At 54.7% G+C, this 27,552-nt stretch overlaps 29 non-coding genes across 29 annotated transcripts; all 29 read left to right on the top strand.

The window, feature by feature from the left end:
• Positions 1-102: 102 nt before the first annotated feature.
• LOC126089195 (5S ribosomal RNA) lies at positions 103-221 on the top strand. Its single transcript, XR_007520531.1, has one exon. It is a non-coding gene; the product is annotated as a 5S ribosomal RNA (ribosomal RNA).
• An 844-nt stretch (positions 222-1,065) lies between these two features.
• On the top strand, positions 1,066-1,184 carry LOC126090136 (5S ribosomal RNA). The gene has a single exon (XR_007520997.1). It is a non-coding gene; the product is annotated as a 5S ribosomal RNA (ribosomal RNA).
• Positions 1,185-2,030: 846 nt separating this feature from the next.
• Positions 2,031-2,149, top strand: LOC126090135 (5S ribosomal RNA). The gene has a single exon (XR_007520996.1). It is a non-coding gene; the product is annotated as a 5S ribosomal RNA (ribosomal RNA).
• An 842-nt stretch (positions 2,150-2,991) lies between these two features.
• LOC126089016 (5S ribosomal RNA) lies at positions 2,992-3,110 on the top strand. The gene has a single exon (XR_007520361.1). It is a non-coding gene; the product is annotated as a 5S ribosomal RNA (ribosomal RNA).
• Positions 3,111-3,952: 842 nt separating this feature from the next.
• On the top strand, positions 3,953-4,071 carry LOC126090134 (5S ribosomal RNA). Its single transcript, XR_007520995.1, has one exon. It is a non-coding gene; the product is annotated as a 5S ribosomal RNA (ribosomal RNA).
• An 844-nt stretch (positions 4,072-4,915) lies between these two features.
• Positions 4,916-5,034, top strand: LOC126090133 (5S ribosomal RNA). The gene has a single exon (XR_007520994.1). It is a non-coding gene; the product is annotated as a 5S ribosomal RNA (ribosomal RNA).
• An 845-nt stretch (positions 5,035-5,879) lies between these two features.
• On the top strand, positions 5,880-5,998 carry LOC126090132 (5S ribosomal RNA). Its single transcript, XR_007520993.1, has one exon. It is a non-coding gene; the product is annotated as a 5S ribosomal RNA (ribosomal RNA).
• An 846-nt stretch (positions 5,999-6,844) lies between these two features.
• LOC126090131 (5S ribosomal RNA) lies at positions 6,845-6,963 on the top strand. The gene has a single exon (XR_007520992.1). It is a non-coding gene; the product is annotated as a 5S ribosomal RNA (ribosomal RNA).
• An 841-nt stretch (positions 6,964-7,804) lies between these two features.
• LOC126090129 (5S ribosomal RNA) lies at positions 7,805-7,923 on the top strand. The gene has a single exon (XR_007520990.1). It is a non-coding gene; the product is annotated as a 5S ribosomal RNA (ribosomal RNA).
• Positions 7,924-8,767: 844 nt separating this feature from the next.
• On the top strand, positions 8,768-8,886 carry LOC126090128 (5S ribosomal RNA). Its single transcript, XR_007520989.1, has one exon. It is a non-coding gene; the product is annotated as a 5S ribosomal RNA (ribosomal RNA).
• Positions 8,887-9,728: 842 nt separating this feature from the next.
• Positions 9,729-9,847, top strand: LOC126090127 (5S ribosomal RNA). Its single transcript, XR_007520988.1, has one exon. It is a non-coding gene; the product is annotated as a 5S ribosomal RNA (ribosomal RNA).
• Positions 9,848-10,687: 840 nt separating this feature from the next.
• LOC126090126 (5S ribosomal RNA) lies at positions 10,688-10,806 on the top strand. Its single transcript, XR_007520987.1, has one exon. It is a non-coding gene; the product is annotated as a 5S ribosomal RNA (ribosomal RNA).
• An 851-nt stretch (positions 10,807-11,657) lies between these two features.
• On the top strand, positions 11,658-11,776 carry LOC126090125 (5S ribosomal RNA). Its single transcript, XR_007520986.1, has one exon. It is a non-coding gene; the product is annotated as a 5S ribosomal RNA (ribosomal RNA).
• Positions 11,777-12,618: 842 nt separating this feature from the next.
• Positions 12,619-12,737, top strand: LOC126090124 (5S ribosomal RNA). Its single transcript, XR_007520985.1, has one exon. It is a non-coding gene; the product is annotated as a 5S ribosomal RNA (ribosomal RNA).
• An 845-nt stretch (positions 12,738-13,582) lies between these two features.
• LOC126090123 (5S ribosomal RNA) lies at positions 13,583-13,701 on the top strand. The gene has a single exon (XR_007520984.1). It is a non-coding gene; the product is annotated as a 5S ribosomal RNA (ribosomal RNA).
• An 842-nt stretch (positions 13,702-14,543) lies between these two features.
• Positions 14,544-14,662, top strand: LOC126090122 (5S ribosomal RNA). Its single transcript, XR_007520983.1, has one exon. It is a non-coding gene; the product is annotated as a 5S ribosomal RNA (ribosomal RNA).
• An 840-nt stretch (positions 14,663-15,502) lies between these two features.
• On the top strand, positions 15,503-15,621 carry LOC126090120 (5S ribosomal RNA). Its single transcript, XR_007520982.1, has one exon. It is a non-coding gene; the product is annotated as a 5S ribosomal RNA (ribosomal RNA).
• An 846-nt stretch (positions 15,622-16,467) lies between these two features.
• Positions 16,468-16,586, top strand: LOC126089214 (5S ribosomal RNA). The gene has a single exon (XR_007520549.1). It is a non-coding gene; the product is annotated as a 5S ribosomal RNA (ribosomal RNA).
• Positions 16,587-17,428: 842 nt separating this feature from the next.
• On the top strand, positions 17,429-17,547 carry LOC126090119 (5S ribosomal RNA). The gene has a single exon (XR_007520981.1). It is a non-coding gene; the product is annotated as a 5S ribosomal RNA (ribosomal RNA).
• An 846-nt stretch (positions 17,548-18,393) lies between these two features.
• On the top strand, positions 18,394-18,512 carry LOC126090117 (5S ribosomal RNA). Its single transcript, XR_007520979.1, has one exon. It is a non-coding gene; the product is annotated as a 5S ribosomal RNA (ribosomal RNA).
• Positions 18,513-19,354: 842 nt separating this feature from the next.
• On the top strand, positions 19,355-19,473 carry LOC126090116 (5S ribosomal RNA). Its single transcript, XR_007520978.1, has one exon. It is a non-coding gene; the product is annotated as a 5S ribosomal RNA (ribosomal RNA).
• An 840-nt stretch (positions 19,474-20,313) lies between these two features.
• Positions 20,314-20,432, top strand: LOC126090115 (5S ribosomal RNA). Its single transcript, XR_007520977.1, has one exon. It is a non-coding gene; the product is annotated as a 5S ribosomal RNA (ribosomal RNA).
• Positions 20,433-21,272: 840 nt separating this feature from the next.
• LOC126090114 (5S ribosomal RNA) lies at positions 21,273-21,391 on the top strand. Its single transcript, XR_007520976.1, has one exon. It is a non-coding gene; the product is annotated as a 5S ribosomal RNA (ribosomal RNA).
• An 846-nt stretch (positions 21,392-22,237) lies between these two features.
• Positions 22,238-22,356, top strand: LOC126090113 (5S ribosomal RNA). Its single transcript, XR_007520975.1, has one exon. It is a non-coding gene; the product is annotated as a 5S ribosomal RNA (ribosomal RNA).
• An 842-nt stretch (positions 22,357-23,198) lies between these two features.
• LOC126090112 (5S ribosomal RNA) lies at positions 23,199-23,317 on the top strand. The gene has a single exon (XR_007520974.1). It is a non-coding gene; the product is annotated as a 5S ribosomal RNA (ribosomal RNA).
• An 846-nt stretch (positions 23,318-24,163) lies between these two features.
• Positions 24,164-24,282, top strand: LOC126090111 (5S ribosomal RNA). Its single transcript, XR_007520973.1, has one exon. It is a non-coding gene; the product is annotated as a 5S ribosomal RNA (ribosomal RNA).
• Positions 24,283-25,124: 842 nt separating this feature from the next.
• Positions 25,125-25,243, top strand: LOC126090110 (5S ribosomal RNA). The gene has a single exon (XR_007520972.1). It is a non-coding gene; the product is annotated as a 5S ribosomal RNA (ribosomal RNA).
• Positions 25,244-26,082: 839 nt separating this feature from the next.
• Positions 26,083-26,201, top strand: LOC126090109 (5S ribosomal RNA). Its single transcript, XR_007520971.1, has one exon. It is a non-coding gene; the product is annotated as a 5S ribosomal RNA (ribosomal RNA).
• An 846-nt stretch (positions 26,202-27,047) lies between these two features.
• LOC126090108 (5S ribosomal RNA) lies at positions 27,048-27,166 on the top strand. Its single transcript, XR_007520970.1, has one exon. It is a non-coding gene; the product is annotated as a 5S ribosomal RNA (ribosomal RNA).
• Positions 27,167-27,552: the final 386 nt, after the last annotated feature.

The following is a 27,552-nucleotide window of genomic DNA, read 5'->3' as shown; positions in this document are numbered from 1 at the left end:
GCGGAAGGAAGCGCTTTCGTCAAATGCGGCCGAAAACTAACATTTTGTGTGTTGGGAGAAAAGCCGAACGCGAATTCTGCCGTGCTCCTACATTAGATGAGCGCCAACGGCCATACCATGATGAATACACCGGTTCTCGTCCGATCACCGAAGTTAAGCATCATCGGGCCCGGCTAGTACTTGGATGGGTGACCGCCTGGGAAACCCGGGTGCTGCTGGCTCCCTTCCTGTTTTTTTTTTTTGTTATGTCGCCATCCCAAATTTCAAACTACCTTTCTGTTGTGACAAAGATGCTTCCTTAAGCCTTTTAAACTACTGTAATGGTACGAAAATGCAGTAATTAACTCAGTTTGAGGGAGAATGTGCTAACCAAGTTTGCCAAAAAGACTTTGAAAACGACAAAACAGTACGAATCGGCAGGTGATTTCTGAAATACGTCACCGCCTATTGTTGTGTAGGAGTGTAGAGTTCCAAATTTGATTTGTAACCACGAATTTATTCCTTAGTCGTCTCGTCTCGTCTCGTCCCGCAGACGTTTGTCGTGCTTGCGCTGTCATATGGACTACGACCCGAGCGGCAGCGAGCGGCAGTCGAGCAAAGTCGGGACAAGTCGGGACGGGGACAGGGACAGGGATAGGAATGGTGCGAATGCACTGCAAACTTACGCAGACACCTGGTGTGAGGCGAGGCGAGGCGAGGCGAGGCGAGGCGAGGAAGCCCACATCGCTACCAGTGGGCCCTCCAGCACGACACTGCCACACCCCGCACAGGCCCTCCGCTGAACACCAGGGACAAGATGCGTCCTCCGCTAGTGTCGAAGGCTGCACGCGCCCAGCGAATGACAGGGGGTGCAACGAGCAGCAGTGCGTCTCACACACGCGGCGGTGCGCCCGCCAATTCGGCCGTCACTCTGCTGGGACGCCGGGCGCGCCTCCCCGCGCCGTCCTCGAGGAACTGGCGGTTGCGGAAGGAAGCGCTTTCGTCAAATGCGGCCGAAAACTAACATTTTGTGTGTTGGGAGAAAAGCCGAACGCGAATTCTGCCGTGCTCCTACATTAGATGAGCGCCAACGGCCATACCATGATGAATACACCGGTTCTCGTCCGATCACCGAAGTTAAGCATCATCGGGCCCGGCTAGTACTTGGATGGGTGACCGCCTGGGAAACCCGGGTGCTGTTGGCTCCCTTACTGTTTTTTTTTTGTTATGTCGCCAGCCCAATTTTCAAACTACCTTTCTGTTGTGACAAAGATGCTTCCTTAAGCCTTTTAAACTACTGTAATGGAACGAAAATGCAGTAATTAACTCAGTTTGAGGGAGAATGTGCTAACCAAGTTTGCCAAGAAGACTTTGAAAACGACAAAACACTACGAATCGGCAGGTGATTTCTGAAATACGTCACCGCCTATTGTTGTGTAGGTGTGTTGAGTTCCAAATTTGATTTGTAACCACGAACTTATTCCTTAGTCGTCTCGTCTCGTCTCGTCTCGTCCCGCAAACGTTTGTCGTGCTTGCGCTGTCATATGGACCACGACCCGAGCGGCAGCGAGCGGCAGTCGAGCAAAGTCGGGACAAGTCGGGACGGGGACAGGGACAGGGATAGGAATGGTGCGAATGCACTGCAAACTACGCAGACACCTGGTGTGAGGCGAGGCGAGGCGAGGCGAGGCGAGGCGAGGAAGCCCACATCGCTACCAGTGGGCCCTCCAGCACGACACTGCCACACCCCGCACAGGCCCTCCGCTGAACACCAGGGACAAGATGCGTCCTCCGCTAGTGTCGAAGGCTGCACGCGCCCAGCGAATGACAGGGGGTGCAACGAGCAGCAGTGCGTCTCACACACGCGGCGGTGCGCCCGCCAATCCGGCCGTCACTCTGCTGGGACGCCGGGCGCGCCTCCCCGCGCCGTCCTCGAGGAACTGGCGGTTGCGGAAGGAAGCGCTTTCGTCAAATGCGGCCGAAAACTAACATTTTGTGTGTTGGGAGAAAAGCCGAACGCGAATTCTGCCGTGCTCCTACATTAGATGAGCGCCAACGGCCATACCATGATGAATACACCGGTTCTCGTCCGATCACCGAAGTTAAGCATCATCGGGCCCGGCTAGTACTTGGATGGGTGACCGCCTGGGAAACCCGGGTGCTGTTGGCTCCCTTCCTGTTTTTTTTTTTTTTTGTTATGTCGCCATCCCAAATTTCAAACTACCTTTCTGTTGTGACAAAGATGCTTCCTTAAGCCTTTTAAACTACTGTAATGGTACGAAAATGCAGTAATTAACTCAGTTTGAGGGAGAATGTGCTAACCAAGTTTGCCAAAAAGACTTTGAAAACGACAAAACACTACGAATCGGCAGGTGATTTCTGAAATACGTCACCGCCTATTGTTGTGTAGGAGTGTAGAGTTCCAAATTTGATTTGTAACCACGAATTTATTCCTTAGTCGTCTCGTCTCGTCTCGTCCCGCAGACGTTTGTCGTGCTTGCGCTGTCATATGGACTACGACCCGAGCGGCAGCGAGCGGCAGTCGAGCAAAGTCGGGACAAGTCGGGACGGGGACAGGGACAGGGATAGGAATGGTGCGAATGCACTGCAAACTTACGCAGACACCTGGTGTGTGGCGAGGCGAGGCGAGGCGAGGCGAGGAAGCCCACATCGCTACCAGTGGGCCCTCCAGCACGACACTGCCACACCCCGCACAGGCCCTCCGCTGAACACCAGGGACAAGATGCGTCCTCCGCTAGTGTCGAAGGCTGCACGCGCCCAGCGAATGACAGGGTGTGCAACGAGCAGCAGTGCGTCTCACACACGCGGCGGTGCGCCCGCCAATTCGGCCGTCACTCTGCTGGGACGCCGGGCGCGCCTCCCCGCGCCGTCCTCGAGGAACTGGCGGTTGCGGAAGGAAGCGCTTTCGTCAAATGCGGCCGAAAACTAACATTTTGTGTGTTGGGAGAAAAGCCGAACGCGAATTCTGCCGTGCTCCTACATTAGATGAGCGCCAACGGCCATACCATGATGAATACACCGGTTCTCGTCCGATCACCGAAGTTAAGCATCATCGGGCCCGGCTAGTACTTGAATGGGTGACCGCCTGGGAAACCCGGGTGCTGTTGGCTCCCTTCCTGTTTTTTTTTTTTTTTGTTATGTCGCCATCCCAAATTTCAAACTACCTTTCTGTTGTGACAAAGATGCTTCCTTAAGCCTTTTAAACTACTGTAATGGTACGAAAATGCAGTAATTAACTCAGTTTGAGGGAGAATGTGCTAACCAAGTTTGCCAAAAAGACTTTGAAAACGACAAAACAGTACGAATCGGCAGGTGACTTCTGAAATACGTCACCGCCTATTGTTGTGTAGGAGTGTAGAGTTCCAAATTTGATTTGTAACCACGAATTTATTCCTTAGTCGTCTCGTCTCGTCTCGTCCCGCAGACGTTTGTCGTGCTTGCGCTGTCATATGGACTACGACCCGAGCGGCAGCGAGCGGCAGTCGAGCAAAGTCGGGACAAGTCGGGACGGGGACAGGGACAGGGATAGGAATGGTGCGAATGCACTGCAAACTTACGCAGACACCTGGTGTGAGGCGAGGCGAGGCGAGGCGAGGCGAGGAAGCCCACATCGCTACCAGTGGGCCCTCCAGCACGACACTGCCACACCCCGCACAGGCCCTCCGCTGAACACCAGGGACAAGATGCGTCCTCCGCTAGTGTCGAAGGCTGCACGCGCCCAGCGAATGACAGGGGGTGCAACGAGCAGCAGTGCGTCTCACACACGCGGCGGTGCGCCCGCCAATTCGGCCGTCACTCTGCTGGGACGCCGGGCGCGCCTCCCCGCGCCGTCCTCGAGGAACTGGCGGTTGCGGAAGGAAGCGCTTTCGTCAAATGCGGCCGAAAACTAACATTTTGTGTGTTGGGAGAAAAGCCGAACGCGAATTCTGCCGTGCTCCTACATTAGATGAGCGCCAACGGCCATACCATGATGAATACACCGGTTCTCGTCCGATCACCGAAGTTAAGCATCATCGGGCCCGGCTAGTACTTGGATGGGTGACCGCCTGGGAAACCCGGGTGCTGTTGGCTCCCTTACTGTTTTTTTTTTTTTGTTATGTCGCCAGCCCAATTTTCAAACTACCTTTCTGTTGTGACAAAGATGCTTCCTTAAGCCTTTTAAACTACTGTAATGGAACGAAAATGCAGTAATTAACTCAGTTTGAGGGAGAATGTGCTAACCAAGTTTGCCAAGAAGACTTTGAAAACGACAAAACACTACGAATCGGCAGGTGATTTCTGAAATACGTCACCGCCTATTGTTGTGTAGGTGTGTTGAGTTCCAAATTTGATTTGTAACCACGAACTTATTCCTTAGTCGTCTCGTCTCGTCTCGTCTCGTCCCGCAAACGTTTGTCGTGCTTGCGCTGTCATATGGACCACGACCCGAGCGGCAGCGAGCGGCAGTCGAGCAAAGTCGGGACAAGTCGGGACGGGGACAGGGACAGGGATAGGAATGGTGCGAATGCACTGCAAACTACGCAGACACCTGGTGTGAGGCGAGGCGAGGCGAGGCGAGGCGAGGAAGCCCACATCGCTACCAGTGGGCCCTCCAGCACGACACTGCCACACCCCGCACAGGCCCTCCGCTGAACACCAGGGACAAGATGCGTCCTCCGCTAGTGTCGAAGGCTGCACGCGCCCAGCGAATGACAGGGGGTGCAACGAGCAGCAGTGCGTCTCACACACGCGGCGGTGCGCCCGCCAATTCGGCCGTCACTCTGCTGGGACGCCGGGCGCGCCTCCCCGCGCCGTCCTCGAGGAACTGGCGGTTGCGGAAGGAAGCGCTTTCGTCAAATGCGGCCGAAAACTAACATTTTGTGTGTTGGGAGAAAAGCCGAACGCGAATTCTGCCGTGCTCCTACATTAGATGAGCGCCAACGGCCATACCATGATGAATACACCGGTTCTCGTCCGATCACCGAAGTTAAGCATCATCGGGCCCGGCTAGTACTTGGATGGGTGACCGCCTGGGAAACCCGGGTGCTGTTGGCTCCCTTCCTGTTTTTTTTTTTTTGTTATGTCGCCATCCCAAATTTCAAACTACCTTTCTGTTGTGACAAAGATGCTTCCTTAAGCCTTTTAAACTACTGTAATGGTACGAAAATGCAGTAATTAACTCAGTTTGAGGGAGAATGTGCTAACCAAGTTTGCCAAAAAGACTTTGAAAACGACAAAACAGTACGAATCGGCAGGTGATTTCTGAAATACGTCACCGCCTATTGTTGTGTAGGAGTGTAGAGTTCCAAATTTGATTTGTAACCACGAATTTATTCCTTAGTCGTCTCGTCTCGTCTCGTCCCGCAGACGTTTGTCGTGCTTGCGCTGTCATATGGACTACGACCCGAGCGGCAGCGAGCGGCAGTCGAGCAAAGTCGGGACAAGTCGGGACGGGGACAGGGACAGGGATAGGAATGGTGCGAATGCACTGCAAACTTACGCAGACACCTGGTGTGAGGCGAGGCGAGGCGAGGCGAGGCGAGGCGAGGAAGCCCACATCGCTACCAGTGGGCCCTCCAGCACGACACTGCCACACCCCGCACAGGCCCTCCGCTGAACACCAGGGACAAGATGCGTCCTCCGCTAGTGTCGAAGGCTGCACGCGCCCAGCGAATGACAGGGGGTGCAACGAGCAGCAGTGCGTCTCACACACGCGGCGGTGCGCCCGCCAATTCGGCCGTCACTCTGCTGGGACGCCGGGCGCGCCTCCCCGCGCCGTCCTCGAGGAACTGGCGGTTGCGGAAGGAAGCGCTTTCGTCAAATGCGGCCGAAAACTAACATTTTGTGTGTTGGGAGAAAAGCCGAACGCGAATTCTGCCGTGCTCCTACATTAGATGAGCGCCAACGGCCATACCATGATGAATACACCGGTTCTCGTCCGATCACCGAAGTTAAGCATCATCGGGCCCGGCTAGTACTTGGATGGGTGACCGCCTGGGAAACCCGGGTGCTGTTGGCTCCCTTACTGTTTTTTTTTTGTTATGTCGCCAGCCCAATTTTCAAACTACCTTTCTGTTGTGACAAAGATGCTTCCTTAAGCCTTTTAAACTACTGTAATGGAACGAAAATGCAGTAATTAACTCAGTTTGAGGGAGAATGTGCTAACCAAGTTTGCCAAGAAGACTTTGAAAACGACAAAACAGTACGAATCGGCAGGTGATTTCTGAAATACGTCACCGCCTATAGTTGTGTAGGTGTGTTGAGTTCCACATTTGATTTGTAACCACGAACTTATTCCTTAGTCGTCTCGTCTCGTCTCGTCTCGTCCCGCAGACGTTTGTCGTGCTTGCGCTGTCATATGGACCACGACCCGAGCGGCAGCGAGCGGCAGTCGAGCAAAGTCGGGACAAGTCGGGACGGGGACAGGGACAGGGATAGGAATGGTGCGAATGCACTGCAAACTACGCAGACACCTGGTGTGAGGCGAGGCGAGGCGAGGCGAGGCGAGGCGAGGAAGCCCACATCGCTACCAGTGGGCCCTCCAGCACGACACTGCCACACCCCGCACAGGCCCTCCGCTGAACACCAGGGACAAGATGCGTCCTCCGCTAGTGTCGAAGGCTGCACGCGCCCAGCGAATGACAGGGGGTGCAACGAGCAGCAGTGCGTCTCACACACGCGGCGGTGCGCCCGCCAATTCGGCCGTCACTCTGCTGGGACGCCGGGCGCGCCTCCCCGCGCCGTCCTCGAGGAACTGGCGGTTGCGGAAGGAAGCGCTTTCGTCAAATGCGGCCGAAAACTAACATTTTGTGTGTTGGGAGAAAAGCCGAACGCGAATTCTGCCGTGCTCCTACATTAGATGAGCGCCAACGGCCATACCATGATGAATACACCGGTTCTCGTCCGATCACCGAAGTTAAGCATCATCGGGCCCGGCTAGTACTTGGATGGGTGACCGCCTGGGAAACCCGGGTGCTGTTGGCTCCCTTCCTGTTTTTTTTTTTTTTGTTATGTCGCCATCCCAAATTTCAAACTACCTTTCTGTTGTGACAAAGATGCTTCCTTAAGCCTTTTAAACTACTGTAATGGTACGAAAATGCAGTAATTAACTCAGTTTGAGGGAGAATGTGCTAACCAAGTTTGCCAAAAAGACTTTGAAAACGACAAAACAGTACGAATCGGCAGGTGATTTCTGAAATACGTCACCGCCTATTGTTGTGTAGGAGTGTAGAGTTCCAAATTTGATTTGTAACCACGAATTTATTCCTTAGTCGTCTCGTCTCGTCTCGTCCCGCAGACGTTTGTCGTGCTTGCGCTGTCATATGGACTACGACCCGAGCGGCAGCGAGCGGCAGTCGAGCAAAGTCGGGACAAGTCGGGACGGGGACAGGGACAGGGATAGGAATGGTGCGAATGCACTGCAAACTTACGCAGACACCTGGTGTGAGGCGAGGCGAGGCGAGGCGAGGCGAGGAAGCCCACATCGCTACCAGTGGGCCCTCCAGCACGACACTGCCACACCCCGCACAGGCCCTCCGCTGAACACCAGGGACAAGATGCGTCCTCCGCTAGTGTCGAAGGCTGCACGCGCCCAGCGAATGACAGGGGGTGCAACGAGCAGCAGTGCGTCTCACACACGCGGCGGTGCGCCCGCCAATTCGGCCGTCACTCTGCTGGGACGCCGGGCGCGCCTCCCCGCGCCGTCCTCGAGGAACTGGCGGTTGCGGAAGGAAGCGCTTTCGTCAAATGCGGCCGAAAACTAACATTTTGTGTGTTGGGAGAAAAGCCGAACGCGAATTCTGCCGTGCTCCTACATTAGATGAGCGCCAACGGCCATACCATGATGAATACACCGGTTCTCGTCCGATCACCGAAGTTAAGCATCATCGGGCCCGGCTAGTACTTGGATGGGTGACCGCCTGGGAAACCCGGGTGCTGTTGGCTCCCTTACTGTTTTTTTTTTTTGTTATGTCGCCAGCCCAATTTTCAAACTACCTTTCTGTTGTGACAAAGATGCTTCCTTAAGCCTTTTAAACTACTGTAATGGAACGAAAATGCAGTAATTAACTCAGTTTGAGGGAGAATGTGCTAACCAAGTTTGCCAAGAAGACTTTGAAAACGACAAAACACTACGAATCGGCAGGTGATTTCTGAAATACGTCACCGCCTATTGTTGTGTAGGAGTGTAGAGTTCCAAATTTGATTTGTAACCACGAATTTATTCCTTAGTCGTCTCGTCTCGTCTCGTCCCGCAGACGTTTGTCGTGCTTGCGCTGTCATATGGACTACGACCCGAGCGGCAGCGAGCGGCAGTCGAGCAAAGTCGGGACAAGTCGGGACGGGGACAGGGACAGGGATAGGAATGGTGCGAATGCACTGCAAACTTACGCAGACACCTGGTGTGAGGCGAGGCGAGGCGAGGCGAGGCGAGGCGAGGAAGCCCACATCGCTACCAGTGGGCCCTCCAGCACGACACTGCCACACCCCGCACAGGCCCTCCGCTGAACACCAGGGACAAGATGCGTCCTCCGCTAGTGTCGAAGGCTGCACGCGCCCAGCGAATGACAGGGGGTGCAACGAGCAGCAGTGCGTCTCACACACGCGGCGGTGCGCCCGCCAATTCGGCCGTCACTCTGCTGGGACGCCGGGCGCGCCTCCCCGCGCCGTCCTCGAGGAACTGGCGGTTGCGGAAGGAAGCGCTTTCGTCAAATGCGGCCGAAAACTAACATTTTGTGTGTTGGGAGAAAAGCCGAACGCGAATTCTGCCGTGCTCCTACATTAGATGAGCGCCAACGGCCATACCATGATGAATACACCGGTTCTCGTCCGATCACCGAAGTTAAGCATCATCGGGCCCGGCTAGTACTTGGATGGGTGACCGCCTGGGAAACCCGGGTGCTGTTGGCTCCCTTACTGTTTTTTTTTTGTTATGTCGCCAGCCCAATTTTCAAACTACCTTTCTGTTGTGACAAAGATGCTTCCTTAAGCCTTTTAAACTACTGTAATGGAACGAAAATGCAGTAATTAACTCAGTTTGAGGGAGAATGTGCTAACCAAGTTTGCCAAGAAGACTTTGAAAACGACAAAACACTACGAATCGGCAGGTGATTTCTGAAATACGTCACCGCCTATTGTTGTGTAGGTGTGTTGAGTTCCAAATTTGATTTGTAACCACGAACTTATTCCTTAGTCGTCTCGTCTCGTCTCGTCTCGTCCCGCAGACGTTTGTCGTGCTTGCGCTGTCATATGGACCACGACCCGAGCGGCAGCGAGCGGCAGTCGAGCAAAGTCGGGACAAGTCGGGACGGGGACAGGGACAGGGATAGGAATGGTGCGAATGCACTGCAAACTTACGCAGACACCTGGTGTGAGGCGAGGCGAGGCGAGGCGAGGCGAGGAAGCCCACATCGCTACCAGTGGGCCCTCCAGCACGACACTGCCACACCCCGCACAGGCCCTCCGCTGAACACCAGGGACAAGATGCGTCCTCCGCTAGAGTCGAAGGCTGCACGCGCCCAGCGAATGACAGGGGGTGCAACGAGCAGCAGTGCGTCTCACACACGCGGCGGTGCGCCCGCCAATTCGGCCGTCACTCTGCTGGGACGCCGGGCGCGCCTCCCCGCGCCGTCCTCGAGGAACTGGCGGTTGCGGAAGGAAGCGCTTTCGTCAAATGCGGCCGAAAACTAACATTTTGTGTGTTGGGAGAAAAGCCGAACGCGAATTCTGCCGTGCTCCTACATTAGATGAGCGCCAACGGCCATACCATGATGAATACACCGGTTCTCGTCCGATCACCGAAGTTAAGCATCATCGGGCCCGGCTAGTACTTGGATGGGTGACCGCCTGGGAAACCCGGGTGCTGTTGGCTCCCTTCCTGTTTTTTTTTTTTTGTTATGTCGCCATCCCAAATTTCAAACTACCTTTCTGTTGTGACAAAGATGCTTCCTTAAGCCTTTTAAACTACTGTAATGGTACGAAAATGCAGTAATTAACTCAGTTTGAGGGAGAATGTGCTAACCAAGTTTGCCAAAAAGACTTTGAAAACGACAAAACAGTACGAATCGGCAGGTGATTTCTGAAATACGTCACCGCCTATTGTTGTGTAGGAGTGTAGAGTTCCAAATTTGATTTGTAACCACGAATTTATTCCTTAGTCGTCTCGTCTCGTCTCGTCCCGCAGACGTTTGTCGTGCTTGCGCTGTCATATGGACTACGACCCGAGCGGCAGCGAGCGGCAGTCGAGCAAAGTCGGGACAAGTCGGGACGGGGACAGGGACAGGGATAGGAATGGTGCGAATGCACTGCAAACTTACGCAGACACCTGGTGTGAGGCGAGGCGAGGCGAGGCGAGGCGAGGAAGCCCACATCGCTACCAGTGGGCCCTCCAGCACGACACTGCCACACCCCGCACAGGCCCTCCGCTGAACACCAGGGACAAGATGCGTCCTCCGCTAGTGTCGAAGGCTGCACGCGCCCAGCGAATGACAGGGGGTGCAACGAGCAGCAGTGCGTCTCACACACGCGGCGGTGCGCCCGCCAATTCGGCCGTCACTCTGCTGGGACGCCGGGCGCGCCTCCCCGCGCCGTCCTCGAGGAACTGGCGGTTGCGGAAGGAAGCGCTTTCGTCAAATGCGGCCGAAAACTAACATTTTGTGTGTTGGGAGAAAAGCCGAACGCGAATTCTGCCGTGCTCCTACATTAGATGAGCGCCAACGGCCATACCATGATGAATACACCGGTTCTCGTCCGATCACCGAAGTTAAGCATCATCGGGCCCGGCTAGTACTTGGATGGGTGACCGCCTGGGAAACCCGGGTGCTGTTGGCTCCCTTCCTGTTTTTTTTTTTTTTTGTTATGTCGCCATCCCAAATTTCAAACTACCTTTCTGTTGTGACAAAGATGCTTCCTTAAGCCTTTTAAACTACTGTAATGGAACGAAAATGCAGTAATTAACTCAGTTTGAGGGAGAATGTGCTAACCAAGTTTGCCAAGAAGACTTTGAAAACGACAAAACACTACGAATCGGCAGGTGATTTCTGAAATACGTCACCGCCTATTGTTGTGTAGGTGTGTTGAGTTCCAAATTTGATTTGTAACCACGAACTTATTCCTTAGTCGTCTCGTCTCGTCTCGTCTCGTCCCGCAGACGTTTGTCGTGCTTGCGCTGTCATATGGACCACGACCCGAGCGGCAGCGAGCGGCAGTCGAGCAAAGTCGGGACAAGTCGGGACGGGGACAGGGACAGGGATAGGAATGGTGCGAATGCACTGCAAACTACGCAGACACCTGATGTGAGGCGAGGCGAGGCGAGGCGAGGCGAGGCGAGGAAGCCCACATCGCTACCAGTGGGCCCTCCAGCACGACACTGCCACACCCCGCACAGGCCCTCCGCTGAACACCAGGGACAAGATGCGTCCTCCGCTAGTGTCGAAGGCTGCACGCGCCCAGCGAATGACAGGGGGTGCAACGAGCAGCAGTGCGTCTCACACACGCGGCGGTGCGCCCGCCAATTCGGCCGTCACTCTGCTGGGACGCCGGGCGCGCCTCCCCGCGCCGTCCTCGAGGAACTGGCGGTTGCGGAAGGAAGCGCTTTCGTCAAATGCGGCCGAAAACTAACATTTTGTGTGTTGGGAGAAAAGCCGAACGCGAATTCTGCCGTGCTCCTACATTAGATGAGCGCCAACGGCCATACCATGATGAATACACCGGTTCTCGTCCGATCACCGAAGTTAAGCATCATCGGGCCCGGCTAGTACTTGGATGGGTGACCGCCTGGGAAACCCGGGTGCTGTTGGCTCCCTTCCTGTTTTTTTTTTTTTTTGTTATGTCGCCATCCCAAATTTCAAACTACCTTTCTGTTGTGACAAAGATGCTTCCTTAAGCCTTTTAAACTACTGTAATGGTACGAAAATGCAGTAATTAACTCAGTTTGAGGGAGAATGTGCTAACCAAGTTTGCCAAAAAGACTTTGAAAACGACAAAACAGTACGAATCGGCAGGTGATTTCTGAAATACGTCACCGCCTATTGTTGTGTAGGAGTGTAGAGTTCCAAATTTGATTTGTAACCACGAATTTATTCCTTAGTCGTCTCGTCTCGTCTCGTCCCGCAGACGTTTGTCGTGCTTGCGCTGTCATATGGACTACGACCCGAGCGGCAGCGAGCGGCAGTCGAGCAAAGTCGGGACAAGTCGGGACGGGGACAGGGACAGGGATAGGAATGGTGCGAATGCACTGCAAACTTACGCAGACACCTGGTGTGAGGCGAGGCGAGGCGAGGCGAGGCGAGGAAGCCCACATCGCTACCAGTGGGCCCTCCAGCACGACACTGCCACACCCCGCACAGGCCCTCCGCTGAACACCAGGGACAAGATGCGTCCTCCGCTAGTGTCGAAGGCTGCACGCGCCCAGCGAATGACAGGGGGTGCAACGAGCAGCAGTGCGTCTCACACACGCGGCGGTGCGCCCGCCAATTCGGCCGTCACTCTGCTGGGACGCCGGGCGCGCCTCCCCGCGCCGTCCTCGAGGAACTGGCGGTTGCGGAAGGAAGCGCTTTCGTCAAATGCGGCCGAAAACTAACATTTTGTGTGTTGGGAGAAAAGCCGAACGCGAATTCTGCCGTGCTCCTACATTAGATGAGCGCCAACGGCCATACCATGATGAATACACCGGTTCTCGTCCGATCACCGAAGTTAAGCATCATCGGGCCCGGCTAGTACTTGGATGGGTGACCGCCTGGGAAACCCGGGTGCTGTTGGCTCCTTTCCTGTTTTTTTTTTTTTGTTATGTCGCCATCCCAAATTTCAAACTACCTTTCTGTTGTGACAAAGATGCTTCCTTAAGCCTTTTAAACTACTGTAATGGTACGAAAATGCAGTAATTAACTCAGTTTGAGGGAGAATGTGCTAACCAAGTTTGCCAAAAAGACTTTGAAAACGACAAAACAGTACGAATCGGCAGGTGATTTCTGAAATACGTCACCGCCTATTGTTGTGTAGGAGTGTAGAGTTCCAAATTTGATTTGTAACCACGAATTTATTCCTTAGTCGTCTCGTCTCGTCTCGTCCCGCAGACGTTTGTCGTGCTTGCGCTGTCATATGGACTACGACCCGAGCGGCAGCGAGCGGCAGTCGAGCAAAGTCGGGACAAGTCGGGACGGGGACAGGGACAGGGATAGGAATGGTGCGAATGCACTGCAAACTTACGCAGACACCTGGTGTGAGGCGAGGCGAGGCGAGGCGAGGCGAGGCGAGGAAGCCCACATCGCTACCAGTGGGCCCTCCAGCACGACACTGCCACACCCCGCACAGGCCCTCCGCTGAACACCAGGGACAAGATGCGTCCTCCGCTAGTGTCGAAGGCTGCACGCGCCCAGCGAATGACAGGGGGTGCAACGAGCAGCAGTGCGTCTCACACACGCGGCGGTGCGCCCGCCAATTCGGCCGTCACTCTGCTGGGACGCCGGGCGCGCCTCCCCGCGCCGTCCTCGAGGAACTGGCGGTTGCGGAAGGAAGCGCTTTCGTCAAATGCGGCCGAAAACTAACATTTTGTGTGTTGGGAGAAAAGCCGAACGCGAATTCTGCCGTGCTCCTACATTAGATGAGCGCCAACGGCCATACCATGATGAATACACCGGTTCTCGTCCGATCACCGAAGTTAAGCATCATCGGGCCCGGCTAGTACTTGGATGGGTGACCGCCTGGGAAACCCGGGTGCTGTTGGCTCCCTTACTGTTTTTTTTTTGTTATGTCGCCAGCCCAATTTTCAAACTACCTTTCTGTTGTGACAAAGATGCTTCCTTAAGCCTTTTAAACTACTGTAATGGAACGAAAATGCAGTAATTAACTCAGTTTGAGGGAGAATGTGCTAACCAAGTTTGCCAAGAAGACTTTGAAAACGACAAAACACTACGAATCGGCAGGTGATTTCTGAAATACGTCACCGCCTATTGTTGTGTAGGTGTGTTGAGTTCCAAATTTGATTTGTAACCACGAACTTATTCCTTAGTCGTCTCGTCTCGTCTCGTCTCGTCCCGCAGACGTTTGTCGTGCTTGCGCTGTCATATGGACCACGACCCGAGCGGCAGCGAGCGGCAGTCGAGCAAAGTCGGGACAAGTCGGGACGGGGACAGGGACAGGGATAGGAATGGTGCGAATGCACTGCAAACTTACGCAGACACCTGGTGTGAGGCGAGGCGAGGCGAGGCGAGGCGAGGAAGCCCACATCGCTACCAGTGGGCCCTCCAGCACGACACTGCCACACCCCGCACAGGCCCTCCGCTGAACACCAGGGACAAGATGCGTCCTCCGCTAGAGTCGAAGGCTGCACGCGCCCAGCGAATGACAGGGGGTGCAACGAGCAGCAGTGCGTCTCACACACGCGGCGGTGCGCCCGCCAATTCGGCCGTCACTCTGCTGGGACGCCGGGCGCGCCTCCCCGCGCCGTCCTCGAGGAACTGGCGGTTGCGGAAGGAAGCGCTTTCGTCAAATGCGGCCGAAAACTAACATTTTGTGTGTTGGGAGAAAAGCCGAACGCGAATTCTGCCGTGCTCCTACATTAGATGAGCGCCAACGGCCATACCATGATGAATACACCGGTTCTCGTCCGATCACCGAAGTTAAGCATCATCGGGCCCGGCTAGTACTTGGATGGGTGACCGCCTGGGAAACCCGGGTGCTGTTGGCTCCCTTCCTGTTTTTTTTTTTTTGTTATGTCGCCATCCCAAATTTCAAACTACCTTTCTGTTGTGACAAAGATGCTTCCTTAAGCCTTTTAAACTACTGTAATGGTACGAAAATGCAGTAATTAACTCAGTTTGAGGGAGAATGTGCTAACCAAGTTTGCCAAAAAGACTTTGAAAACGACAAAACAGTACGAATCGGCAGGTGATTTCTGAAATACGTCACCGCCTATTGTTGTGTAGGAGTGTAGAGTTCCAAATTTGATTTGTAACCACGAATTTATTCCTTAGTCGTCTCGTCTCGTCTCGTCCCGCAGACGTTTGTCGTGCTTGCGCTGTCATATGGACTACGACCCGAGCGGCAGCGAGCGGCAGTCGAGCAAAGTCGGGACAAGTCGGGACGGGGACAGGGACAGGGATAGGAATGGTGCGAATGCACTGCAAACTTACGCAGACACCTGGTGTGAGGCGAGGCGAGGCGAGGCGAGGCGAGGAAGCCCACATCGCTACCAGTGGGCCCTCCAGCACGACACTGCCACGCCCCGCACAGGCCCTCCGCTGAACACCAGGGACAAGATGCGTCCTCCGCTAGTGTCGAAGGCTGCACGCGCCCAGCGAATGACAGGGGGTGCAACGAGCAGCAGTGCGTCTCACACACGCGGCGGTGCGCCCGCCAATTCGGCCGTCACTCTGCTGGGACGCCGGGCGCGCCTCCCCGCGCCGTCCTCGAGGAACTGGCGGTTGCGGAAGGAAGCGCTTTCGTCAAATGCGGCCGAAAACTAACATTTTGTGTGTTGGGAGAAAAGCCGAACGCGAATTCTGCCGTGCTCCTACATTAGATGAGCGCCAACGGCCATACCATGATGAATACACCGGTTCTCGTCCGATCACCGAAGTTAAGCATCATCGGGCCCGGCTAGTACTTGGATGGGTGACCGCCTGGGAAACCCGGGTGCTGTTGGCTCCCTTACTGTTTTTTTTTTGTTATGTCGCCAGCCCAATTTTCAAACTACCTTTCTGTTGTGACAAAGATGCTTCCTTAAGCCTTTTAAACTACTGTAATGGAACGAAAATGCAGTAATTAACTCAGTTTGAGGGAGAATGTGCTAACCAAGTTTGCCAAGAAGACTTTGAAAACGACAAAACACTACGAATCGGCAGGTGATTTCTGAAATACGTCACCGCCTATTGTTGTGTAGGTGTGTTGAGTTCCAAATTTGATTTGTAACCACGAACTTATTCCTTAGTCGTCTCGTCTCGTCTCGTCTCGTCCCGCAGACGTTTGTCGTGCTTGCGCTGTCATATGGACCACGACCCGAGCGGCAGCGAGCGGCAGTCGAGCAAAGTCGGGACAAGTCGGGACGGGGACAGGGACAGGGATAGGAATGGTGCGAATGCACTGCAAACTACGCAGACACCTGATGTGAGGCGAGGCGAGGCGAGGCGAGGCGAGGCGAGGAAGCCCACATCGCTACCAGTGGGCCCTCCAGCACGACACTGCCACACCCCGCACAGGCCCTCCGCTGAACACCAGGGACAAGATGCGTCCTCCGCTAGTGTCGAAGGCTGCACGCGCCCAGCGAATGACAGGGGGTGCAACGAGCAGCAGTGCGTCTCACACACGCGGCGGTGCGCCCGCCAATTCGGCCGTCACTCTGCTGGGACGCCGGGCGCGCCTCCCCGCGCCGTCCTCGAGGAACTGGCGGTTGCGGAAGGAAGCGCTTTCGTCAAATGCGGCCGAAAACTAACATTTTGTGTGTTGGGAGAAAAGCCGAACGCGAATTCTGCCGTGCTCCTACATTAGATGAGCGCCAACGGCCATACCATGATGAATACACCGGTTCTCGTCCGATCACCGAAGTTAAGCATCATCGGGCCCGGCTAGTGCTTGGATGGGTGACCGCCTGGGAAACCCGGGTGCTGTTGGCTCCCTTCCTGTTTTTTTTTTTTTTTGTTATGTCGCCATCCCAAATTTCAAACTACCTTTCTGTTGTGACAAAGATGCTTCCTTAAGCCTTTTAAACTACTGTAATGGTACGAAAATGCAGTAATTAACTCAGTTTGAGGGAGAATGTGCTAACCAAGTTTGCCAAAAAGACTTTGAAAACGACAAAACAGTACGAATCGGCAGGTGATTTCTGAAATACGTCACCGCCTATTGTTGTGTAGGAGTGTAGAGTTCCAAATTTGATTTGTAACCACGAATTTATTCCTTAGTCGTCTCGTCTCGTCTCGTCCCGCAGACGTTTGTCGTGCTTGCGCTGTCATATGGACTACGACCCGAGCGGCAGCGAGCGGCAGTCGAGCAAAGTCGGGACAAGTCGGGACGGGGACAGGGACAGGGATAGGAATGGTGCGAATGCACTGCAAACTTACGCAGACACCTGGTGTGAGGCGAGGCGAGGCGAGGCGAGGCGAGGAAGCCCACATCGCTACCAGTGGGCCCTCCAGCACGACACTGCCACACCCCGCACAGGCCCTCCGCTGAACACCAGGGACAAGATGCGTCCTCCGCTAGTGTCGAAGGCTGCACGCGCCCAGCGAATGACAGGGGGTGCAACGAGCAGCAGTGCGTCTCACACACGCGGCGGTGCGCCCGCCAATTCGGCCGTCACTCTGCTGGGACGCCGGGCGCGCCTCCCCGCGCCGTCCTCGAGGAACTGGCGGTTGCGGAAGGAAGCGCTTTCGTCAAATGCGGCCGAAAACTAACATTTTGTGTGTTGGGAGAAAAGCCGAACGCGAATTCTGCCGTGCTCCTACATTAGATGAGCGCCAACGGCCATACCATGATGAATACACCGGTTCTCGTCCGATCACCGAAGTTAAGCATCATCGGGCCCGGCTAGTACTTGGATGGGTGACCGCCTGGGAAACCCGGGTGCTGTTGGCTCCCTTACTGTTTTTTTTTTGTTATGTCGCCAGCCCAATTTTCAAACTACCTTTCTGTTGTGACAAAGATGCTTCCTTAAGCCTTTTAAACTACTGTAATGGAACGAAAATGCAGTAATTAACTCAGTTTGAGGGAGAATGTGCTAACCAAGTTTGCCAAGAAGACTTTGAAAACGACAAAACACTACGAATCGGCAGGTGATTTCTGAAATACGTCACCGCCTATTGTTGTGTAGGTGTGTTGAGTTCCAAATTTGATTTGTAACCACGAACTTATTCCTTAGTCGTCTCGTCTCGTCTCGTCTCGTCCCGCAGACGTTTGTCGTGCTTGCGCTGTCATATGGACCACGACCCGAGCGGCAGCGAGCGGCAGTCGAGCAAAGTCGGGACAAGTCGGGACGGGGACAGGGACAGGGATAGGAATGGTGCGAATGCACTGCAAACTACGCAGACACCTGATGTGAGGCGAGGCGAGGCGAGGCGAGGCGAGGCGAGGAAGCCCACATCGCTACCAGTGGGCCCTCCAGCACGACACTGCCACACCCCGCACAGGCCCTCCGCTGAACACCAGGGACAAGATGCGTCCTCCGCTAGTGTCGAAGGCTGCACGCGCCCAGCGAATGACAGGGGGTGCAACGAGCAGCAGTGCGTCTCACACACGCGGCGGTGCGCCCGCCAATTCGGCCGTCACTCTGCTGGGACGCCGGGCGCGCCTCCCCGCGCCGTCCTCGAGGAACTGGCGGTTGCGGAAGGAAGCGCTTTCGTCAAATGCGGCCGAAAACTAACATTTTGTGTGTTGGGAGAAAAGCCGAACGCGAATTCTGCCGTGCTCCTACATTAGATGAGCGCCAACGGCCATACCATGATGAATACACCGGTTCTCGTCCGATCACCGAAGTTAAGCATCATCGGGCCCGGCTAGTACTTGGATGGGTGACCGCCTGGGAAACCCGGGTGCTGTTGGCTCCCTTCCTGTTTTTTTTTTTTTTTGTTATGTCGCCATCCCAAATTTCAAACTACCTTTCTGTTGTGACAAAGATGCTTCCTTAAGCCTTTTAAACTACTGTAATGGTACGAAAATGCAGTAATTAACTCAGTTTGAGGGAGAATGTGCTAACCAAGTTTGCCAAAAAGACTTTGAAAACGACAAAACAGTACGAATCGGCAGGTGATTTCTGAAATACGTCACCGCCTATTGTTGTGTAGGAGTGTAGAGTTCCAAATTTGATTTGTAACCACGAATTTATTCCTTAGTCGTCTCGTCTCGTCTCGTCCCGCAGACGTTTGTCGTGCTTGCGCTGTCATATGGACTACGACCCGAGCGGCAGCGAGCGGCAGTCGAGCAAAGTCGGGACAAGTCGGGACGGGGACAGGGACAGGGATAGGAATGGTGCGAATGCACTGCAAACTTACGCAGACACCTGGTGTGAGGCGAGGCGAGGCGAGGCGAGGCGAGGAAGCCCACATCGCTACCAGTGGGCCCTCCAGCACGACACTGCCACACCCCGCACAGGCCCTCCGCTGAACACCAGGGACAAGATGCGTCCTCCGCTAGTGTCGAAGGCTGCACGCGCCCAGCGAATGACAGGGGGTGCAACGAGCAGCAGTGCGTCTCACACACGCGGCGGTGCGCCCGCCAATTCGGCCGTCACTCTGCTGGGACGCCGGGCGCGCCTCCCCGCGCCGTCCTCGAGGAACTGGCGGTTGCGGAAGGAAGCGCTTTCGTCAAATGCGGCCGAAAACTAACATTTTGTGTGTTGGGAGAAAAGCCGAACGCGAATTCTGCCGTGCTCCTACATTAGATGAGCGCCAACGGCCATACCATGATGAATACACCGGTTCTCGTCCGATCACCGAAGTTAAGCATCATCGGGCCCGGCTAGTACTTGGATGGGTGACCGCCTGGGAAACCCGGGTGCTGTTGGCTCCTTTCCTGTTTTTTTTTTTTTGTTATGTCGCCATCCCAAATTTCAAACTACCTTTCTGTTGTGACAAAGATGCTTCCTTAAGCCTTTTAAACTACTGTAATGGTACGAAAATGCAGTAATTAACTCAGTTTGAGGGAGAATGTGCTAACCAAGTTTGCCAAAAAGACTTTGAAAACGACAAAACAGTACGAATCGGCAGGTGATTTCTGAAATACGTCACCGCCTATTGTTGTGTAGGAGTGTAGAGTTCCAAATTTGATTTGTAACCACGAATTTATTCCTTAGTCGTCTCGTCTCGTCTCGTCCCGCAGACGTTTGTCGTGCTTGCGCTGTCATATGGACTACGACCCGAGCGGCAGCGAGCGGCAGTCGAGCAAAGTCGGGACAAGTCGGGACGGGGACAGGGACAGGGATAGGAATGGTGCGAATGCACTGCAAACTTACGCAGACACCTGGTGTGAGGCGAGGCGAGGCGAGGCGAGGCGAGGAAGCCCACATCGCTACCAGTGGGCCCTCCAGCACGACACTGCCACACCCCGCACAGGTTCTCCGCTGAACACCAGGGACAAGATGCGTCCTCCGCTAGTGTCGAAGGCTGCACGCGCCCAGCGAATGACAGGGGGTGCAACGAGCAGCAGTGCGTCTCACACACGCGGCGGTGCGCCCGCCAATTCGGCCGTCACTCTGCTGGGACGCCGGGCGCGCCTCCCCGCGCCGTCCTCGAGGAACTGGCGGTTGCGGAAGGAAGCGCTTTCGTCAAATGCGGCCGAAAACTAACATTTTGTGTGTTGGGAGAAAAGCCGAACGCGAATTCTGCCGTGCTCCTACATTAGATGAGCGCCAACGGCCATACCATGATGAATACACCGGTTCTCGTCCGATCACCGAAGTTAAGCATCATCGGGCCCGGCTAGTACTTGGATGGGTGACCGCCTGGGAAACCCGGGTGCTGTTGGCTCCTTTCCTGTTTTTTTTTTTTTGTTATGTCGCCATCCCAAATTTCAAACTACCTTTCTGTTGTGACAAAGATGCTTCCTTAAGCCTTTTAAACTACTGTAATGGTACGAAAATGCAGTAATTAACTCAGTTTGAGGGAGAATGTGCTAACCAAGTTTGCCAAAAAGACTTTGAAAACGACAAAACAGTACGAATCGGCAGGTGATTTCTGAAATACGTCACCGCCTATTGTTGTGTAGGAGTGTAGAGTTCCAAATTTGATTTGTAACCACGAATTTATTCCTTAGTCGTCTCGTCTCGTCTCGTCCCGCAGACGTTTGTCGTGCTTGCGCTGTCATATGGACTACGACCCGAGCGGCAGCGAGCGGCAGTCGAGCAAAGTCGGGACAAGTCGGGACGGGGACAGGGACAGGGATAGGAATGGTGCGAATGCACTGCAAACTTACGCAGACACCTGGTGTGAGGCGAGGCGAGGCGAGGCGAGGCGAGGAAGCCCACATCGCTACCAGTGGGCCCTCCAGCACGACACTGCCACACCCCGCACAGGCCCTCCGCTGAACACCAGGGACAAGATGCGTCCTCCGCTAGTGTCGAAGGCTGCACGCGCCCAGCGAATGACAGGGGGTGCAACGAGCAGCAGTGCGTCTCACACACGCGGCGGTGCGCCCGCCAATTCGGCCGTCACTCTGCTGGGACGCCGGGCGCGCCTCCCCGCGCCGTCCTCGAGGAACTGGCGGTTGCGGAAGGAAGCGCTTTCGTCAAATGCGGCCGAAAACTAACATTTTGTGTGTTGGGAGAAAAGCCGAACGCGAATTCTGCCGTGCTCCTACATTAGATGAGCGCCAACGGCCATACCATGATGAATACACCGGTTCTCGTCCGATCACCGAAGTTAAGCATCATCGGGCCCGGCTAGTACTTGGATGGGTGACCGCCTGGGAAACCCGGGTGCTGTTGGCTCCCTTACTGTTTTTTTTTTGTTATGTCGCCAGCCCAATTTTCAAACTACCTTTCTGTTGTGACAAAGATGCTTCCTTAAGCCTTTTAAACTACTGTAATGGAACGAAAATGCAGTAATTAACTCAGTTTGAGGGAGAATGTGCTAACCAAGTTTGCCAAGAAGACTTTGAAAACGACAAAACACTACGAATCGGCAGGTGATTTCTGAAATACGTCACCGCCTATTGTTGTGTAGGTGTGTTGAGTTCCAAATTTGATTTGTAACCACGAACTTATTCCTTAGTCGTCTCGTCTCGTCTCGTCTCGTCCCGCAGACGTTTGTCGTGCTTGCGCTGTCATATGGACCACGACCCGAGCGGCAGCGAGCGGCAGTCGAGCAAAGTCGGGACAAGTCGGGACGGGGACAGGGACAGGGATAGGAATGGTGCGAATGCACTGCAAACTACGCAGACACCTGATGTGAGGCGAGGCGAGGCGAGGCGAGGCGAGGCGAGGAAGCCCACATCGCTACCAGTGGGCCCTCCAGCACGACACTGCCACACCCCGCACAGGCCCTCCGCTGAACACCAGGGACAAGATGCGTCCTCCGCTAGTGTCGAAGGCTGCACGCGCCCAGCGAATGACAGGGGGTGCAACGAGCAGCAGTGCGTCTCACACACGCGGCGGTGCGCCCGCCAATTCGGCCGTCACTCTGCTGGGACGCCGGGCGCGCCTCCCCGCGCCGTCCTCGAGGAACTGGCGGTTGCGGAAGGAAGCGCTTTCGTCAAATGCGGCCGAAAACTAACATTTTGTGTGTTGGGAGAAAAGCCGAACGCGAATTCTGCCGTGCTCCTACATTAGATGAGCGCCAACGGCCATACCATGATGAATACACCGGTTCTCGTCCGATCACCGAAGTTAAGCATCATCGGGCCCGGCTAGTACTTGGATGGGTGACCGCCTGGGAAACCCGGGTGCTGTTGGCTCCCTTCCTGTTTTTTTTTTTTTTTGTTATGTCGCCATCCCAAATTTCAAACTACCTTTCTGTTGTGACAAAGATGCTTCCTTAAGCCTTTTAAACTACTGTAATGGTACGAAAATGCAGTAATTAACTCAGTTTGAGGGAGAATGTGCTAACCAAGTTTGCCAAAAAGACTTTGAAAACGACAAAACAGTACGAATCGGCAGGTGATTTCTGAAATACGTCACCGCCTATTGTTGTGTAGGAGTGTAGAGTTCCAAATTTGATTTGTAACCACGAATTTATTCCTTAGTCGTCTCGTCTCGTCTCGTCCCGCAGACGTTTGTCGTGCTTGCGCTGTCATATGGACTACGACCCGAGCGGCAGCGAGCGGCAGTCGAGCAAAGTCGGGACAAGTCGGGACGGGGACAGGGACAGGGATAGGAATGGTGCGAATGCACTGCAAACTTACGCAGACACCTGGTGTGAGGCGAGGCGAGGCGAGGCGAGGCGAGGAAGCCCACATCGCTACCAGTGGGCCCTCCAGCACGACACTGCCACACCCCGCACAGGCCCTCCGCTGAACACCAGGGACAAGATGCGTCCTCCGCTAGTGTCGAAGGCTGCACGCGCCCAGCGAATGACAGGGGGTGCAACGAGCAGCAGTGCGTCTCACACACGCGGCGGTGCGCCCGCCAATTCGGCCGTCACTCTGCTGGGACGCCGGGCGCGCCTCCCCGCGCCGTCCTCGAGGAACTGGCGGTTGCGGAAGGAAGCGCTTTCGTCAAATGCGGCCGAAAACTAACATTTTGTGTGTTGGGAGAAAAGCCGAACGCGAATTCTGCCGTGCTCCTACATTAGATGAGCGCCAACGGCCATACCATGATGAATACACCGGTTCTCGTCCGATCACCGAAGTTAAGCATCATCGGGCCCGGCTAGTACTTGGATGGGTGACCGCCTGGGAAACCCGGGTGCTGTTGGCTCCCTTACTGTTTTTTTTTTGTTATGTCGCCAGCCCAATTTTCAAACTACCTTTCTGTTGTGACAAAGATGCTTCCTTAAGCCTTTTAAACTACTGTAATGGAACGAAAATGCAGTAATTAACTCAGTTTGAGGGAGAATGTGCTAACCAAGTTTGCCAAGAAGACTTTGAAAACGACAAAACACTACGAATCGGCAGGTGATTTCTGAAATACGTCACCGCCTATTGTTGTGTAGGTGTGTTGAGTTCCAAATTTGATTTGTAACCACGAACTTATTCCTTAGTCGTCTCGTCTCGTCTCGTCTCGTCCCGCAGACGTTTGTCGTGCTTGCGCTGTCATATGGACCACGACCCGAGCGGCAGCGAGCGGCAGTCGAGCAAAGTCGGGACAAGTCGGGACGGGGACAGGGACAGGGATAGGAATGGTGCGAATGCACTGCAAACTACGCAGACACCTGATGTGAGGCGAGGCGAGGCGAGGCGAGGCGAGGCGAGGAAGCCCACATCGCTACCAGTGGGCCCTCCAGCACGACACTGCCACACCCCGCACAGGCCCTCCGCTGAACACCAGGGACAAGATGCGTCCTCCGCTAGTGTCGAAGGCTGCACGCGCCCAGCGAATGACAGGGGGTGCAACGAGCAGCAGTGCGTCTCACACACGCGGCGGTGCGCCCGCCAATTCGGCCGTCACTCTGCTGGGACGCCGGGCGCGCCTCCCCGCGCCGTCCTCGAGGAACTGGCGGTTGCGGAAGGAAGCGCTTTCGTCAAATGCGGCCGAAAACTAACATTTTGTGTGTTGGGAGAAAAGCCGAACGCGAATTCTGCCGTGCTCCTACATTAGATGAGCGCCAACGGCCATACCATGATGAATACACCGGTTCTCGTCCGATCACCGAAGTTAAGCATCATCGGGCCCGGCTAGTACTTGGATGGGTGACCGCCTGGGAAACCCGGGTGCTGTTGGCTCCCTTCCTGTTTTTTTTTTTTTTTGTTATGTCGCCATCCCAAATTTCAAACTACCTTTCTGTTGTGACAAAGATGCTTCCTTAAGCCTTTTAAACTACTGTAATGGTACGAAAATGCAGTAATTAACTCAGTTTGAGGGAGAATGTGCTAACCAAGTTTGCCAAAAAGACTTTGAAAACGACAAAACAGTACGAATCGGCAGGTGATTTCTGAAATACGTCACCGCCTATTGTTGTGTAGGAGTGTAGAGTTCCAAATTTGATTTGTAACCACGAATTTATTCCTTAGTCGTCTCGTCTCGTCTCGTCCCGCAGACGTTTGTCGTGCTTGCGCTGTCATATGGACTACGACCCGAGCGGCAGCGAGCGGCAGTCGAGCAAAGTCGGGACAAGTCGGGACGGGGACAGGGACAGGGATAGGAATGGTGCGAATGCACTGCAAACTTACGCAGACACCTGGTGTGAGGCGAGGCGAGGCGAGGCGAGGCGAGGAAGCCCACATCGCTACCAGTGGGCCCTCCAGCACGACACTGCCACACCCCGCACAGGCCCTCCGCTGAACACCAGGGACAAGATGCGTCCTCCGCTAGTGTCGAAGGCTGCACGCGCCCAGCGAATGACAGGGGGTGCAACGAGCAGCAGTGCGTCTCACACACGCGGCGGTGCGCCCGCCAATTCGGCCGTCACTCTGCTGGGACGCCGGGCGCGCCTCCCCGCGCCGTCCTCGAGGAACTGGCGGTTGCGGAAGGAAGCGCTTTCGTCAAATGCGGCCGAAAACTAACATTTTGTGTGTTGGGAGAAAAGCCGAACGCGAATTCTGCCGTGCTCCTACATTAGATGAGCGCCAACGGCCATACCATGATGAATACACCGGTTCTCGTCCGATCACCGAAGTTAAGCATCATCGGGCCCGGCTAGTACTTGGATGGGTGACCGCCTGGGAAACCCGGGTGCTGTTGGCTCCTTTCCTGTTTTTTTTTTTTGTTATGTCGCCATCCCAAATTTCAAACTACCTTTCTGTTGTGACAAAGATGCTTCCTTAAGCCTTTTAAACTACTGTAATGGTACGAAAATGCAGTAATTAACTCAGTTTGAGGGAGAATGTGCTAACCAAGTTTGCCAAAAAGACTTTGAAAACGACAAAACAGTACGAATCGGCAGGTGATTTCTGAAATACGTCACCGCCTATTGTTGTGTAGGAGTGTAGAGTTCCAAATTTGATTTGTAACCACGAATTTATTCCTTAGTCGTCTCGTCTCGTCTCGTCCCGCAGACGTTTGTCGTGCTTGCGCTGTCATATGGACTACGACCCGAGCGGCAGCGAGCGGCAGTCGAGCAAAGTCGGGACAAGTCGGGACGGGGACAGGGACAGGGATAGGAATGGTGCGAATGCACTGCAAACTTACGCAGACACCTGGTGTGAGGCGAGGCGAGGCGAGGCGAGGCGAGGAAGCCCACATCGCTACCAGTGGGCCCTCCAGCACGACACTGCCACACCCCGCACAGGCCCTCCGCTGAACACCAGGGACAAGATGCGTCCTCCGCTAGTGTCGAAGGCTGCACGCGCCCAGCGAATGACAGGGGGTGCAACGAGCAGCAGTGCGTCTCACACACGCGGCGGTGCGCCCGCCAATTCGGCCGTCACTCTGCTGGGACGCCGGGCGCGCCTCCCCGCGCCGTCCTCGAGGAACTGGCGGTTGCGGAAGGAAGCGCTTTCGTCAAATGCGGCCGAAAACTAACATTTTGTGTGTTGGGAGAAAAGCCGAACGCGAATTCTGCCGTGCTCCTACATTAGATGAGCGCCAACGGCCATACCATGATGAATACACCGGTTCTCGTCCGATCACCGAAGTTAAGCATCATCGGGCCCGGCTAGTACTTGGATGGGTGACCGCCTGGGAAACCCGGGTGCTGTTGGCTCCCTTACTGTTTTTTTTTTGTTATGTCGCCAGCCCAATTTTCAAACTACCTTTCTGTTGTGACAAAGATGCTTCCTTAAGCCTTTTAAACTACTGTAATGGAACGAAAATGCAGTAATTAACTCAGTTTGAGGGAGAATGTGCTAACCAAGTTTGCCAAGAAGACTTTGAAAACGACAAAACACTACGAATCGGCAGGTGATTTCTGAAATACGTCACCGCCTATTGTTGTGTAGGTGTGTTGAGTTCCAAATTTGATTTGTAACCACGAACTTATTCCTTAGTCGTCTCGTCTCGTCTCGTCTCGTCCCGCAGACGTTTGTCGTGCTTGCGCTGTCATATGGACCACGACCCGAGCGGCAGCGAGCGGCAGTCGAGCAAAGTCGGGACAAGTCGGGACGGGGACAGGGACAGGGATAGGAATGGTGCGAATGCACTGCAAACTACGCAGACACCTGGTGTGAGGCGAGGCGAGGCGAGGCGAGGCGAGGCGAGGAAGCCCACATCGCTACCAGTGGGCCCTCCAGCACGACACTGCCACACCCCGCACAGGCCCTCCGCTGAACACCAGGGACAAGATGCGTCCTCCGCTAGTGTCGAAGGCTGCACGCGCCCAGCGAATGACAGGGGGTGCAACGAGCAGCAGTGCGTCTCACACACGCGGCGGTGCGCCCGCCAATTCGGCCGTCACTCTGCTGGGACGCCGGGCGCGCCTCCCCGCGCCGTCCTCGAGGAACTGGCGGTTGCGGAAGGAAGCGCTTTCGTCAAATGCGGCCGAAAACTAACATTTTGTGTGTTGGGAGAAAAGCCGAACGCGAATTCTGCCGTGCTCCTACATTAGATGAGCGCCAACGGCCATACCATGATGAATACACCGGTTCTCGTCCGATCACCGAAGTTAAGCATCATCGGGCCCGGCTAGTACTTGGATGGGTGACCGCCTGGGAAACCCGGGTGCTGTTGGCTCCCTTCCTGTTTTTTTTTTTTTTTGTTATGTCGCCATCCCAAATTTCAAACTACCTTTCTGTTGTGACAAAGATGCTTCCTTAAGCCTTTTAAACTACTGTAATGGTACGAAAATGCAGTAATTAACTCAGTTTGAGGGAGAATGTGCTAACCAAGTTTGCCAAAAAGACTTTGAAAACGACAAAACAGTACGAATCGGCAGGTGATTTCTGAAATACGTCACCGCCTATTGTTGTGTAGGAGTGTAGAGTTCCAAATTTGATTTGTAACCACGAATTTATTCCTTAGTCGTCTCGTCTCCTCTCGTCCCGCAGACGTTTGTCGTGCTTGCGCTGTCATATGGACTACGACCCGAGCGGCAGCGAGCGGCAGTCGAGCAAAGTCGG

Source organism: Schistocerca cancellata, chromosome 6 (assembly GCF_023864275.1).
Source record: "Schistocerca cancellata isolate TAMUIC-IGC-003103 chromosome 6, iqSchCanc2.1, whole genome shotgun sequence".
NCBI classification, from domain to species: domain Eukaryota; kingdom Metazoa; phylum Arthropoda; class Insecta; order Orthoptera; family Acrididae; genus Schistocerca; species Schistocerca cancellata.
This window is presented reverse-complemented; position numbering and strand designations above follow the sequence as displayed.